The sequence below is a fragment of the Microcebus murinus genome, chromosome 18 (genome assembly GCF_040939455.1).
Source record: "Microcebus murinus isolate Inina chromosome 18, M.murinus_Inina_mat1.0, whole genome shotgun sequence".
In the NCBI taxonomy this organism is placed as follows: domain Eukaryota; kingdom Metazoa; phylum Chordata; class Mammalia; order Primates; family Cheirogaleidae; genus Microcebus; species Microcebus murinus.
This window is the reverse complement of record NC_134121.1, coordinates 16,707,843-16,724,316: the sequence shown is the minus strand read 5'-3', so window position 1 is coordinate 16,724,316 and position 16,474 is coordinate 16,707,843. Positions and strand designations below refer to the sequence as shown.

The following is a 16,474-nucleotide window of genomic DNA, read 5'->3' as shown; positions in this document are numbered from 1 at the left end:
TTGAGCTCAGGAGTTCCAGACCAGCCTGAGCAAGAGTAGCCAGGTAGCTAGCGCACCTGTAGTCCCAGCTACTCAGGAGGCTAAAAGCAAGAGGATCACTTAAGCCTAGAAACTGGAGGTTGTAGTGAGCTATGATGACACCACTGCACTCTACCCGGGGCTACAGAGCGAGACTTTGTCTCAAAAAAAAAAAAAAAAAATCCTCAGGGAGTCTTCTTTTAGAAGATGGATCACCAGGCACGGTGGCTCACGCCTATAATCCTAGCACTCTGGGAGGCTGAGATGGGCGGATCGTTTGAGCTCCAGAGTTCGAGACCAGCCTGAGCAAGAGCGAGACCCCATCTCTACTAAAAATACAAAGAAATTAATTGGCCAACTAAAATATATTAGCCGGGCATGGTAGCGCATGCTTGTAGTACCAGCTACTCGGGAGGCTGAGGCAGGAGGATTGCTTGAGCCCAGGAGTTTGAGGTTGCTGTGAGCTAGGCTGACGCCATGGCACTCTAGCCCAGGCAAGAGTGAGACTTTGTTTCAAAAAAATTAATAAAAAAAAATAAGAAGGAGAAGAAGTGCTCGCTTCGGCAGCACATATACTAAAATTGGAACGATACAGAGAAGATTAGCATGGCCCCTGCACAAGGATGACACGCAAATTCGTGAAGCGTTCCATATTTTTTATAAAATGTGGTATATGTATACCATGGAGTACTATTCAGCTCTAAGAAACAACGGTGATATAGCACATCTTATATTTTCCTAGTTAGAGCTGGAACCCATACTACTAAGTGAAGTATCTCAAGAATGGAAAAACAAGCACCAGATATATTCTCCAGCAAACTGGTATTAACTGAGTAGCACCTAAGTGGACACATAGGTACTACAGTAATAGGGTATTGGGCAGGTGGGAGGGGGGAGGGGGGCGGGTATATACATACATAATGAGTGAGATGTGCACCATCTGGGGGATGGTCATGATGGAGACTCAGACTTTTGGGGGGAGGGAGGGAAATGGGCATTTATTGAAACCTTAAAATCTGTACCCCCATAATATGCTGAAATAAAAAAAAATACAAAAAAAAAAAAAAGAAGGAGAAGAAAATAGAAGATGGATCAATAAGGATGCCTTTGGCTGCAAGTAACAGCAGACCTAACAGCAGCTAAGCAAAGATATTCATTAATTATCTCCCATGAGAAGACAAGAAATAAGCAGTTTCAAGGTTGGTTAATTCCATGACACCGGACATCATAAAACACTCCAGTGTTTTTCATCTTTCTTCTCTGAAATCTTTACAGTGTTGGCCTTTGGTTACTTACCTATTGCTGTGTAACAACCCCCCCCAAAACTCATGGCTTTAAACAATAGTACTCATTCATTATCTCTTGGGGTTTCAGTGGGTCAGGAATTGGGGAGCAGCTTAGACGGGTGGCTGTGGCTCAAGGTCTCTCCTCTTTGCTGTCATCTGAAGGCTTGACTGGGGCTGGACGCCCCTGTTCCAAGGGGGCTCCCCCACGTGGCTGGCAGGCTGGCGTGGCTGTCCGCATGGGCCGCTCCACAGGACTGCTGGAGTGTCCTCACAGCATGGCACCCGGCTTTCTCCAGAGGGAGCGATCCAGCAGGTACCAAGGCAGAAACCGCAACGCCGTGCATGACCTAGCCTTCCAGGTCTCCATTTTGCTGTGGTCTGCTGGCCACACAGGCCGGCTGTGATTCTTCGTGGGAGGGGACTAGCCAAGGGCACAAATGCCACCATCTCTCAGGCTGGCCACCACGGCCTCCATCTTGAGGTGTGTCCACCACACACATAAGAGGGAAGGGGATCCCTCCTGAAATGTGTGTTTATTAGGGAGGAGAATCCTTTCTAGAAATCCCCCAGCTAGTGTCCCCTCAGGGCCCATTGGCCAGGATCCAGTCACCTGTCCGTGCCTCAGCGGCAAGAGAAGCTGGGAAGGTGGCCGCCTCTGTCTGTGAGGAAGAAGGGGAAAGACCCTGGTCGCTGGGTGAGCAGACAACGTCTTCCACGGAGGGCTAACCGCCTCGGGGCCTCTGTGTCTGGAGGGTTCAAGCGAGCTCCTGGTGTGGCCTCCCAGGGAGGAGAGGAAATTCTGAGGTTCTGCAACTAGAAGGTGGCACATGCCAGAAGCAGTCCCAACCCAGGGCTCCTGAAGCTAGCGGTCAATAGATAGCAGAAAGTGTGCAGGAAAAAAAAAAAAAAAAAAAAGAGCTGCTGAATTCTGACAGCGGCGAGCTTGGAATCCCAAGCCTGGAACCCTCCTCGCTGTTTGGCACGTTTTCGGCAAGCATCGTTCACCAGCGCGTCCTGAGGGCTGGTTAGAACAGGCTTCAATAGCGACACCATGTGGTCATAGGGAGCAATAGCAGTCATGAAGTATTCCAGGCATGGCGAGAGTCCCCCATATTTCTGGATAATTCAGAGTGGTTTCAAGATTCTGGATTTCTCGCCAATAAGGCATATGCAAGCGTGAGCAATTAAGAGAATTGGGAAAATAAGAGTTGTGACCATATCATATACCAAGTTGTGGGACCAACCATGTTTATAAAGTATATACACATAGAAAAACTGTGAAAGGCTATGTCCCAAGGGGTTAATAGTACTTATCTCAGGCTCATAGAATTATAGATACATTGTTTCCTTTTTTATTTTTTCTATCTTTTATCTTTACATTTAATTTTTTTTTTTTTTTTTTTTTTTTTTTTTTTGAGACAGAGTCTCACTCTGTTGCCCAGGCTAGAGTGAGTGCCATGGCATCAGCCTAGCTCACAGCAACCTCAAACTCCTGGGCTCAAGCAACCCTCCTGCCTCAGCCTCCCAAGTAGCTGGGACTATAGGCATGCGCCACCATGCCTGGCTAATTTTTTTCTATATATATTAGTTGGCCAATTAATTTCTTTCTATTTTTATAGTAGAGACGGGGTCTCGCTCTTGCTCAGGCTGGTTTCGTACTCCTGACCTCAAGCAATCCGCCCGCCTCGGCCTCCCTGAGTGCTAGGATTATAGGCGTGAGCCACCGCACCCAGCCATACTTTTCAATAATAATAGCAAACACTTACATAGCATACACCATGTGCTCCGCACCTGCAAATTAGAAATGATAATTATACTTACTTTGTGATGAGGAAACCAAGGCACAAGGAGACGAAGTCACTACCCCATCTGGCTCTGAACTCTGCATTCTTGTCCCAGCTGCTGGACTACCTCCTTGTCTTATTTGTGCATATTGATTTTTCTACAGTGTACACCTGGTATAGTAAGAATAAGATTAAATACAAGACGAGGAAAAGTAGTGGTGTGTGCAGCTCTGATTATATAATCAGAAACGAATAACACTATGAAACAAAACAAAATACACACGTGACGTGTGCTATCCACGAGGCTGCAGGGGTCAGCACTGCAGGTGCCACATGGGTGTAGCGACACCAGAAAGGTCAGGAATTTGTGCCTGCAAAGGCTCCTTCCCCGTCTTCGCCTGGGCTCTCCTGATTTGAGAGCAGTTTGGAAAATTCCTCCTTTCCCTTGGAATCTACACATACCAGGACCAGCGCTTAATAGGGACCTAGGTCTGGTGAGCGATGGGCCTGGACTGGGGATGGAGGGTGGGGTCGGGGAGGCTGGCACACTGCAGGGAAGGTGACAAGGAGAACCAAAGGATAAAAGGGGGAGGGAAAGAGGAAGTGAGCAGAGATGGATGAAAAAAGGGGAGGAGAATGCTCCAAACCCTCATCCTCAGCTCTCACTGCTCCCTGAGCTTTCAACACCCACCCCATGGGATTCTTTTTTTTTTTTTTTTGAGACAGAGTCTCACTTTGTTGTCCAGGCTAGAGTGAGTGCTGTGGAGTCAGCCTAGCTCACAGCAACCTCAATCTCCTGGGCTCAAGCAATCCTGCTGCCTCAGCCTCCCGAGTAGCTGGGATTACAGGCATGCGCCACCATGCCCAGCTAATTTTTCCTATATATATTAGTTGGCCAATTAATTTATTTCTATTTATAGTAGAGACGGGGGTCTCGCTCTCGCTCAGGCTGGTTTTGAACTCCTGACCTTGAGCAATCCACCTGCCTTGGCCTCCCAGAGTGCTAGGATTACAGGCCTGAGCCACCTCGCCCAGCCCCCTATGGGCTTCTTGATGCCACTTCCTGGTGCAGACTCCACTCATCACCTCCTCCAGGAAGCCTTCAGGCACTCTAGTTTGGGCGGCAGGGTGAGACTCTGTCTCAAAAAAAAGAAAAAAAAGAGTGAGACCCCGTCTCTACTAAAAATAGAAAAATTAGCCAGGCATGGTGATGCCCACCTGTAGTCCCAGCTACTCGGGAAGCTGAGGCAGGAGAATTGCTTGAGCCAAAGAGTTGGAGGTTGCAGTGAGCTATAACAATGCCACTGCACTCTACTTGGGGCAACAGAGTGAGACTCTGTCTCAAAAAAAATAAAATAAAATAAAAAGAATTATACATCATGACCATGTGAGATTTGCCCAAGGGATGCCAGGTGGTTTAATATCTGAAAATCAATTAATGTCATATATCACATCAATAAAATAAAAAGAAAAACCACACGATCGTCTCAATAGACACAGGGGAAGCATTGCCAAAATCCAACACTCTTTCATGATTTAAAAAAAAAAAAAAAAACACTTGAACTATGAATAGAAAGGAACTTCCTCAATCTGATACAGCACATCTATAAAAAACCCACGACTGACATACGTAATGGTAAAAGCCCGAATGTTTTCCCCCTAAGATCAGGAATAAGACCAAGGATGTCTGCTCTTGCCACTTTAATTCAATATTGTACTGGAGGTTCCAGCCAGGGAAATTAGGCCAGAAAAAGAAAGAAAACGTACCCAGTTTGAAAAGGAAAAAGCAAAACTATTCACAGATGACTGATCATATATATAGAAAATCCTAAGGAATCTACTAAAAGACTATTAGAACTAATAAATGAGTTCAGCAAGGTTGCAGAATACAAGATCGATACGCAAAAATAAATTATGGGCCGGGCGCTGTGGCTCACGCCTGTAATCCTAGCTCTTGGGAGGCCGAGGCGGGCGGATTGCTCAAGGTCAGGAGTTCAAAACCAGCCTGAGCAAGAGCGAGACCCCGTCTCTACTATAAATCGAAAGAAATTAATTGGCCAACTGATATATATATAAAAAATTAGCCAGGCATGGTGGCGCATGCCTGTAGTCCCAGCTACTCGGGAGGCTGAGGCAGAAGGATCACTCGAGCCCAGGAGTTTGAGGTTGCTGTGAGCTAGGCTGACGCCACGGCACTCACTCTAGCCTGGGCAACAAAGTGAGACTCTGTCTCAAAAAAAAAAAAAAAAATTATGTTTCTAATACAATTCACAATAAACAACCTGAAAATGAAATTAAGAAAATTCTATTCACAACATCAAAAAAAATACAATACTTAAGAATAAATTTAACGAAAGAACATTAAACTTATGGTCTAAAAACTGTAAAACTTGTTAAAAAAAACTAAAGAAGTTCTAGGCTGGGGGTGATGGCTCACACCTGTAATCTTTGGGAGGCTTAGGCAGGAGGATCACTTGAGGCCAGGAGTACAAGCAAAGCCTGTGCAACATAGTGAGATCCCCATCTCTACAACAAATAAAAATAAAAATAAATTAGCCAGGAATGATGGCATGCACATAGAGTCCCAGCCACTCAGGAGGCTGAAGCAAGAGGATCCCTTAAGCCTAGAGAGTTCGAGGCTACCGTGAGCTATGAGGACACCACTCCACTCCAGCCTGGGTGACAGAGGGAGACCCTCTCTCAAAATATATATATATATAAATAACAATAGGCCGGGCACGGTGGCTCACGCCTGTAATCCTAGCACTATGGGAGGCCGAGGGGGAAGGATCGCTCCAGGTCAGTCAGGAGTTCGAAACCAGCCTGAGCAAGAGCGAGACCCCGTCTCTACTATAAATACAAAGAAATTAATTGGCCAACTAATATATATAGAAAAAATTAGGGCCGGGCGCAGTGGCTCACGCCTGTAATCCTAGCTCTCTGGGAGGCCAAGGCGGGCGGATTGCTCAAGGTCAGGAGTTCAAAACCAGCCTGAGCAAGAGTGAGACCCCGTCTCTACTATAAATAGAAAGAAATTAATTGGCCAACTGATATATATGTAAAAAATTAGCCGGGCATGGTGGCACATGCCTGTAGTCCCAGCTACTCGGGAGGCTGAGGTAGAAGGATCACTCGAGCCCAGGAGTTTGAGGTTGCTGTGAGCTAGGCTGACGCCACGGCACTCACTCTAGCCTGGACAACAAAGCAAGACTCTGTCTCAAAAAAAAAAAAAAATTAGCCAGGCATGGTGGCGCACGCCTGTAGTCCCAGCTACTCGGGAGGCTGAGGCAGGAGGATTGCTTGAGCCCAGGAGTTTGAGGTCGCTGTGAGCTAGGCTGACGCCAGGGCACTCACTCTAGCCTGGGCAACAAAGCGAGACTCTGTCTCAAAATAAATAAATAAATAAATAACAACAAAATAAAGAAGATCTAAATAAATGAGAAAACATCTCATGTTCATAGAAGAATTAACATTATTAAGATGGCAATACTCCCCAAACTGATCTACAGATTTGGGGCAGCCCCTACCAGCTGACTGCTTGGTAGAAATTGACAAGCCTATTCTAAAATTCATATGGAATAAATAGCAAGGGACCCTGAATAGCCAAAACAATTCTGGCAAAGAGAAAAGTGGATGCCTTTAGAATCTAGGATGAGGTATAAATAAATAATTTTAGAAAGAAAAAAAGTAGAAGTCATAGCTCCCAACTTCAAAACTTATTATTATAAAAAACAATGATAATCATGACAGTATGGTACTAGCACAAGTATAGACAAATATAAAAATTGAATAGAATTAAGAGTCGAGTAATAAGCCCATACATCTACAATCAACTGAGTTTCAACAAGGACACCAAGACCATTCAGTGGAGAAAGAATAGTCTTTTCCACAAATAGTGCTGGGACAACTGAATGAAACTGGAGCCTTACTTCACAGCATATTAGAAAATTAACTTAAAATGGAAAATAATAGATCAAAATTTAAGATCTAATACTATAAAACTCTTAGATGAAAATATAGAGGTAAATCTTCATGACCTTGGATTTGGCAAAGGATTTTTAGATATGACACCCAAAAGATGAGCAAGAAAATAAAAAAATAGATAAACTGAACATAATCAAAATTTAAAACTTTGATGCTTCAACAGATATCGTCAGGAAAGTGAAAAGATAACCCACAAAATGGGAGAAAATGGGCCGGGCGCGGTGGCTCACGCCTGTAATCCTAGCTCTCTGGGAGGCCGAGGCGGGCGGATTGCTCGAGGTCAGGAGTTCGAAACCAGCCTGAGCAAGAGCGAGACCCCGTCTCTACTATAAATAGAAAGAAACTAATTGGCCAACTAATATATAGAGAAAAAAAAAAAAAAATTAGCCGGGCATGGTGGCACATGCCTGTAGTCCCAGCTACTTGGGAGGCTGAGACAGAAGGATCGCTTGAGCCCAGGAGTTTGAGGTTGCTGTGAGCTAGGCTGACGCCACGGCACTCACTCTAGCCTGGGCAACAAAGTGAGACTCTGTCTCAAAAAAAAAAAAAAAAATGGGAGAAAATGTTTGTAAATCATATGCCTGATGAGGGACTGGTATCTAGAACATACAAAGAACTTTTGCAGTTCAATAATAAAAAGACATCCCAGGCCGGGCGCTGTGGCTCACGCCTGTAATCCTAGCTCTTGGGAGGCCGAGGCGGGCGGATTGCTCAAGGTCAGGAGTTCAAAACCAGCCTGAGCAAGAGCGAGACCCCGTCTCTACTATAAATCGAAAGAAATTAATTGGCCAACTGATATATATATAAAAAAAAAAAAAATTAGCCGGGCATGGTGGCGCATGCCTGTAGTCCCAGCTACTCGGGAGGCTGAGGCAGAAGGATCACTCAAGCCCAGGAGTTTGAGGTTGCTGTGAGCTAGGCTGACGCCACGGCACTCACTCTAGCCTGGACAACAAAGCGAGACTCTGTCTCAAAAAAAAAAAAAGACATCCCAACTGTCTGAATAGACATTTCTCCAAAGATATACACATGACTAATGAGCACATGAAAAGATGCTCAATATTACTGGTCATAAGGAAATGCAAATCAAAACCACTGCTATGCTCTAAATGCTTCCCCCAAAATTCTGTCTTGGGGCCCGGCACAGTGGCTCACACCTGTAATCCCAACATTTTGGGAAGCTGAGGAGGGAGGATCACTTGAGGCCAGGAGTTTGAGGTGACAGTGAGCTATGATGAGTACCACTGCCCTCCAACCTAGGCCACAGAGGGTGACTCTGTCTTTAAACCACAAAACAAAACAAACAAGCAAAAACCCCTGGTGGCTTGCACCTATAATTCTAGCACTCTGGGAGGCCAAGGCGGGCAGATGGCTCGAGGTCAGGAGTTCCAAACCAGTCTGAGCAAGAGCGAGACCCCGTCTCTACTATAAATAGAAAGAAATTAATTGGCCAACTAATATATATAGAAAAAAAAAATGAGCCAGGCATGGTGGCACATGCCTGTAGTCCCAGCTACTCGGGAGGCTGAGGCAGCAGGATTGCTTGAGCCCAGGAGTTTGAGGTTGCTGTGAGCTAGGCTGACGCCACAGCACTCACTCTAGCCTGGGCAACAGAGTGAGACTCTGTCTCAAAAAAAAAAAAAAAAAAAAAACACCCTGTGTTGGAAATGTAACCCCCAGTGCAGCAGCACAGGGAGATGGGGCATAAGGGAAGGTGTTTAGCCCATGCGCTAATGCCAATATATAAACGGCTTACTAGAGGGGTACATCCCTTCTCCCTTCTGCCGTGTGAGTACAGCTCCCTCCTCTCCAGAGGGCTCAGCGACAAGGTGCCATCTTCAAACCAGAGACCCAAGCTGCCAGTGCCTTGACCCTGGACTTCCCAGCCTCCAGAACTGTGGGAAATGAATTTCTGTTCTTTATAAATCACCCAATCTGAGGCATTCTGTTATAGCAGTGCAAAATGGACTTCAGAAAACCACAGTGCGATACCACCTCACACTCACGAGGACAGCTAGAATCAAAAAGATAATAGTAAGTGTTGGGGAAGGCGTGGAGAAACTGGAACCCTTGTGCACTGCTGGCAGGAATATAAAATGATGCGGTGGGCCGGGCGCGGTGGCTCACGCCTGTAACCCTAGCACTATGGGAGGCCGAGGCGGCCGGATTGCTCAAGGTCAGGAGTTCAAAACCAGCCTGAGCAAGAGCGAGACCCCGTCTCTACTATAAATAGAAAGAAATTAATTGGCCAACTAACATATATAGAAAAAATTAGCTGGGCATGGTGGCGCATGCCTATAGTCCCAGTTACTCGGGAGGCTGAGGCAGCAGGATCGCTTGAGCCCAGGAGTTTGAGGTTGCTGTGAGCCAGGCTGACGCCACGGCACTCACTCTAGCCTGGACAACAAAGTGAGACTCTGTCTCAAAAAAAAAAAAAAAAAAAAAGAAGCCAGTCACAAAAGACCACATATTATACTATTCCATTTAGGTGGGATGTCTAGAATAGGGAAATCTATAGAGACAAAGAGTAAGTCAGTGGTTGCTTAGAGCTGGCATTTGGAGCAATAGGGGTGTGATAGCTAGAGAGTACTAGGTTTCTTTTTGTTTTCTGTTTTGTTTTGTTTTTTTTACACAGAATCTCATTCTGGTGCCTGCACTACGGTGCCGTGGCCTCAGCCTAGCTCACAGCAACCCCAAACTCCTGGGCTCATACCATCCTTCTGCCTCAGCCTCCCAAGTACAGGCATGTGCCAGCACGGATGGCTAATTTTTCTATTTTTAGTAGAGACGGGGTCTTGCTCTGGCTCAGGCTGGTCTTAGACTCCTGACCTCAAGGGATCCTCCTGCCTCGGCCTCCCAGAGTGCTAGGATTACAGGCATGAGCCACTGCGCCCGGCCCAAGGTTTCTTTTTGAGATGATGAAGATGTTCTAAAATTGATTAAGGTGATGGTTGCACATATCTGTGACTATACTGAAAACCATTGCATTGTAAACTTCATATTTTTTTATTTTATTTTTGAATTTTTTTTTAAAAGACTAGTCAAGCGAAGCAGTGGGAGAAGGAACAAAGAAATCTGTACCTGGTTGTGATCAATTAGTTGCAAACACCACTGCACTTGGACCAGCCAAATAAAACCCTTTAAATGGATGAATTGTGTGGTATGTGGATTATATCTCAATAAAGCTGTTTTAAAAATAGTAATTTATCATCTCACAGTTTCTCTATGCCAGGAATTCAGGGGCTGCTTGGCTGAGCGGCTCTTGCTCAGGGTCTCTCACGAGGCTGCCCCACTCGAAGGCTCGAGTGGGGCTGGAGGACTGACTTCCAGGCTGGCGAGATGGTGCTGCAGCCTCAGTGCCTCTCCACACAGGCCTTTCCACCGGGCCGCTCGAGTGTCCTCAGGGCACAGCAGCTCCTTCCCCACAGAGTGAAAAATCCAAGAGACCGAGACAAAAACTGCAGTGCCTTTTATAGGACCCCGCCTGGTCAATTACCCGCCGCGCCCCACTGGCCACACAGACCGGCCCTGGTTTGCCGCGGAGGCACTGCACAAAGGAATGAATACTGAGAGGTGAAGATCCCTGATGGTCACCCCGGAGACAGACCGGGTACCACAGCTGGTTTCCCAGCTTTCCCGAAGGAGCCGGCCAGAACCAGCCCATCCTTCCGGACCCTCGACCCCTGTGCGACTCTGCACCTCCCCTAACCCCGTCCAACTCCCGCCCCGCACCCTGTGCGCCCCACAGACCGCCAGCCCCACACTCCCTGCACTCTCAAGATCTTCGCAGGACGGTCCCCTCACCTTTAGCCCCAGTGAGCCTGGCCATGCCTGGGCGCTGTGGCTTCCCCCGAGAACTTTCCAGTGGAAGGGGCTCGCTCGTCCCCCCTCCACTCCTCACTCCTCAGAACCTAGTAGAGGCAGGTGGATGTCTGTCTCCCTCCCCATTGCCACTTCCAAGCCATTGTCCTCCCTTGTTCTGTAAAACCCCAGTTCCCCGTGGTGTCTGTGCCAGCAGCCACAGCCGCACACTCCTCCTCCTTTGTCCTCCTTGCAAGCGACCTCAGGGGGCCTCCCGGTCATTTTGCCAAGGCTCTGACCCTTCGCCCAGTCTCCTTCTGTCCTCCCTGCCCCTGTCACCGTCCACCAGCCACGTGGATGATCCTCCCTCTCCAGGGCTCCTTGCTTCCTCCACTTCTCCTATGACAGCATTTCCCTCCCTCTGGGCCGGGGATCCCGGGGTCATCAGCGACGTGGGCACCGTCCTTGGAGTCGTGACTTAGAGCATTGCCTCCTCTGGCCACTACCTCCCTCGTTCCGTTCCCTGCTCTAGAACTCTCTCGCTGACCTTGCTCTTCCACCCGTGGAGACCTCCAGTGCCCCGAGCCCACCCCAGGTTCACCGACATCACTTGCCTGTGTCTTCACTTCCCTCCCCCCAAGCTTAGACTTCACGGACCTCCCCTGTTGTCACCCCTGACCTTTCCACCCTGACCTGCCGAAGCCCCAGCCCTGGCCCAGCCCCCCATGTCATGCCTGCGCCGGGACAGCTAGATGTTGCAGGGTAGGGCTGGGGACAAATGATGCTGCGCTGGGGGACTGGTTACAAGTTCACCCCGCAGACCTTCAGTGGCACTGGGCAGCGCCTAGAAAGCTTCCTGTCCCCGCAAGGGTGTCTGCTTCCCTGTCCTTCAAAATGACCAGATCACGTCCTCTCCCCTCTCCCCAAGCCCCCACACCATGTTCCCTCTTCACTCTCACTCTGTGCCCCTGCTTCATATAGAATTTGGGGGGACAGGGAGCAGCAAATAAAAAAGAAAATCCCCTCATCTTCCCCTGCCCTCACTCAGCCAAGGCCAGAGGGTCCTAGTCAAAGACCCACCTCCCTTCTCAGGGGTGTCCTGTCCTGGAATTATCCTGTTGCTCCTGCCGCGCCCACCTCCCTGTCCCCACTGCACTGCATAGCATCATCTCAAAGTCCCCTTCTGTCCTCGCTGTCTCCCTTTCTTCACCTGCTGTTCTCAATCCACTGTCCTCACTGCTGGGCTGAGACGACTCTGGGTCTCAGCAGACCAAGGTCGCCCAATGCTTCCTGCAGCTGAACCAAAGGGTCATGCTCTGTCCTACTGCTCTTGGCCTCTCAGCAACGTGGACCCAGCTGAGAGAGAAAGTCACTGCCCTGCTTAAAACACTCCAGGGGGGTGACGTTCCAAAGGCTTCTCTCCACACGTAGGGCAAAATCAAACGCCCTCCCCTGGCCGCAGACCCTAATGATGGACCCTGCCGTGCTCACCCCACGTCTCTTATCACCCTGCCCCTCCATTACTCTGTCACAACCACGCTGCTCTCCCTGTTCCGCAAACACAAAACCTCATCCCCATTTCAGGGACGTAAGTGACCCCCTCTGCCTGACACACTGCTCCTGGAGGTCTTTGCAAACCAGCTTCCTAAGCAGCTAGATTAAACGTCACCTCCAGCTGGGCATGGTAGCTCACACCTGTAATCCTAGCACTCTGGGAGGCCATGGCAGGAGGATCACTTGAGGTCAGGAGTTCAACACCAGCCTGAGCAAGAGTGAGACACCATTTCTACTAAAAAATAGAAAAACTAAGCCAGGCCTGGTGGCATGTGCCTGTAGTTCCAGCTACTTGAGAGACTGAGGCAGAAGGATCGTTGGAGCCCAGGAGTTTGAGGTTGCAGTGAGCTGTGATCATGCCACTGCACTCTAGCCAGGAAGACAAAGCAAGACTCTATCTCATAAATAAATAAATAAATAAACATCACCTCCAAGAAGCCCTCCCTGACATCCAAATTTAAAGTAGTCTCCTGGCCGGGCGCGGTGGCTCACGCCTGTAATTCTAGCACTCTGGGAGGCCGAGGCGGGTAGATTGCTCAAGGTCAGTCAGGAGTTTGAAACCAGCCTGAGCAAGAGCGAGACCCTGTCTCTACTATAAATAGAAAGAAATTAATTGGCCAACTAATATATAGAGAAAAAAAAATGAGCCGGGCATGATGGCGCATACCCGTAGTCCCAGCTACTCGGGAGGCTGAGGCAGGAGGGTTGCTTGAGCCCAGGAGTTTGAGGTTGCTGTGAGCTAGGCTGACGCCATGGTACTCACTCTAGCCTGGGCAACAAAGCGAGACTCTGTCTCAAAAAAAAAATAATAATAAAATAATAATAATAATAAAGTAGTCTCCCAGTGACTCTCTGTCCCAGCTCCATATTTTACTTCTCCATATATCTCCTATTGCTCTGATATTTTTTCTTGTTTCTTTATTTGTTTTCCTTCAGCCCTGCTTGTCTGTCTTTTTTGGCTTGCTGTGTCACCCACGCCAATAGTGCCTGGCACTTGGGCCATGCTCATTCACATTTTAAGGAATGAATTGAAAGAAAAGAATGAATTGCTATATGACCGGGCAGGTCAGTGCTGCTCTCTGAGCCTTCTCTGTGAAATGAAGTTACAGGACCAGATAAGCTCTTTAGGCCGGGTGCGATGGCTCACACCTATAACCCTAGCACTCTGAAAGGCCAAGGCAAGAAAATCACTTGAGGTCTGGTGTTCAAGACCAGCCTGAGCAAGAGCGAGACCTCCATCTCTACTAAAAATAGTAAAAATTAGGCAGACGTGGTGGCGTGCACTGTAGTCCCAGCTACTCGGGAGGCTGAGGCAGGAGGATTGCTTGAGCCCAGGAGTTTGAGGTTGCTGTGAGCTAGGATGATGCACCACGGCACTCTAGCCCAGGCAATAGAGCAAGACTGTCTCAATAATATAAAGCTTTTGAGAAGCAGCTTTTAAGGCAAGTTAGAGCTATGATTGACAGTGGCCACCAGGTGTCACTAAAGACTAAGATGAGACCCTTCTTCACCAGGCTATCATTCCATGGCAGGGCCCAAGTGTCCAGTGGGTCAGTTCAGCAGGGAGAGGGTCTCTAAAAATACTTGAGGCTGGGCAGGGGACTCACACCTGTAATCCTAGCTCTGGGAGCCCGAGGCAGGAGGATTGCTTGAGCTCAGGAGTTTGAGACCAGTGTGAGCAAGAGCAAGACCCCGTCTCTACTAAAAAAATAGAAAAAATTAGCCAGTCAACTAAAAATGAAACAAAAAAAATTAGCCAGGTGTGGTGGCGCATGCCTGTAGTCCTAGCTACTCGGGAGGCTGAGGCAGGAGGATTGCTTGAGCCCAGGACTTTTTTTTTTTTTTTTTTGACTTTTTTTTTTTTTTTTTGAGACAGAGTCTTGCTTTGTTGCCCAGGCTAGAGTGAGTGCCGTGGCGTCAGCCTGGCTCACAGCAACCTCAATCTCCGGGGCTCAGCGATCCTACTGCCTCAGCCTCCCGAGTAGCTGGGACTACAGGCATGTGCCACCATGCCCGGCTAATTTTTTGTATATGTATTTTTGGTTGGTCAATTAATTTATTTCTATTTTTGGTAGAGACGGGGTCTCGCTCTGGCTGGTTTCGAACTCCTGACCTTGAGCAATCCGCCCGCCTCGGCCTCCCAAAGTGCTAGGATTACAAGCGTGAGCCACCACGCCCGGCCTGAGCCCAGGACTTTGAGGTTGCTGTGAGCTAGGCTGATGCCATGGCACTCACTCTAAACCAGGCAACAAAGTGAGACTCTGTCTCAAAAAAAAAAAAAAAAAAAAAAGAACACTTGGAATCAGCACATGTCTTCTAAAGGTGACCCTGAAGGGGGTCTCCAGTGACAGCCATACAAGCACAGGACCAGGGCCTGGGTTGTTTCTGGGCCTCAGTCTTCCCAGCTGTCCATTGGGTATAGATTCATTGTCCAGGTTCCTCTAGCTCAGACTCTTCCTCTGTGGCATAATCCAGGTGGGAAGAAGGAGGATAAGAAAAGGGAAAAGGGCCGGGGCAGTGGCTCATGCCTGTAATCCTAGCACTCTAGGAGGCCGAGGCGGGCGGATTGCTCGAGGTCAGGAGTTCGAAACTAGCCTGAGCAAGAGTGAGACCCCGTCTCTACTATAAAATTAGAAAGAAATTAATTGGCCAACTAATATATATATATATATAGAAAAAATTAGCCGGGCATGGTGGCGCATGCCTGTAGTCCCAGCTACTCGGGAGGCTGAGGCAGCAGGATTGCTTGAGCCCAGGAGTTTGAGGTTGCTGTGAGCTAGGCTGACGCCACGGCACTCACTCTAGCCTGGGCAACAAAAGGGAGACTCTGTCTCAAAAAAAAAAACAAAACAATTGTTAAGATCATTATTAGTTCAGGGTCCAACAAAAACAGGCCACCAGCCATGCTAACAAGAGGCCATACAATTTCACCCATTTAAAGTACACAACTCAATGGTTTTTAGTATATTGCAGACTTGTATAACCGTCACCACAATCAACTTTATTTATTTATTTATTTTGAGACAGAGTCTTGCTTTGGTGCCCAAGCTAGAGTGAGTGCCGAGGCGTCAGCCCACCTCACAGCAACCTCAAACTCCTGGGCTCAAGCAATTCTTCTGCTTCAGCCTCTCGAGTAGCTGGGACTACAAGCATGCAACACCGTGCTGGGTTAATTTTTCTCTATATATTAGTTGGCCGATTAATTTCTTTGTATTTATAGTAGAGACAGGGTCTCGCTCTTGCTCAGGCTGGTTTCGAACTCCTGACGTCAAGCAATCCGCCCACCTCGGCCTCCCAGAGTGCTAGGATTACAGGCATGAGCCACCGTGCCCGGCTCATAATCAACTTTAAAACATTTTCATCACCACAAAAACCAACTCTGTTCCCATTAGCGATCACTGCCCACTTCCCCTAACCTCTCCTTGTTCTCTCCTGGTCCCTGGCAATTGTCAATCTTTTTCCCATCTCTATAGTTTGGCCTATTCTGGACATTTCATGTCAATGGGATTATACAATATCTGACCTTTTATGACTAGCTTCTTTCACTTAGCAAAGCCTGGAAGTGGTAGTCAGTTGGTGCAAGGTCACAAGGTCTGGGGAACATGGTGGATGACAGAGGATTTCCAAGTGCAGCCTCTGTAGTTTGAGCAGCATTGCTTGCGTGACATGTCAAGCGTTGTCTTGCAAGAGGATTAGCCTGTCTCTACCGACCAGTCTCTGCTGCTTAATCACAGCTTCCTCATCATTTCATCCAATTGGTTGCAGCAGACATCTGCTGTAATGGATTGACCATATTTCATGAAGCTGTAGTGGATAATACTAGGGCTGGATCACCAGACCAACACGATTAGCTTTTTTTGATGAGTATCCAATTTTGGACTTTGTTTTGGCACTTCATGTTTATCCAACCATCGTGCCAAATGCTTCTGATTGTCAAAAAGAACCCATTTTTCATCATACATAACAATACGGTGTAGAATGGTTTGCTTTTGTGTCATGACAGCAAAGAAAAGCAAGGCTTCAAGACTATGTCTCTTCTGATGCTCA

The 16,474-nt window shown here is 47.8% G+C and overlaps 1 non-coding gene across 1 annotated transcript; it reads left to right on the top strand.

The window, feature by feature from the left end:
* Positions 1-569: 569 nt before the first annotated feature.
* Positions 570-676, top strand: LOC142862239 (U6 spliceosomal RNA). The gene has a single exon (XR_012913315.1). It is a non-coding gene; the product is annotated as a U6 spliceosomal RNA (small nuclear RNA).
* Positions 677-16,474: the final 15,798 nt, after the last annotated feature.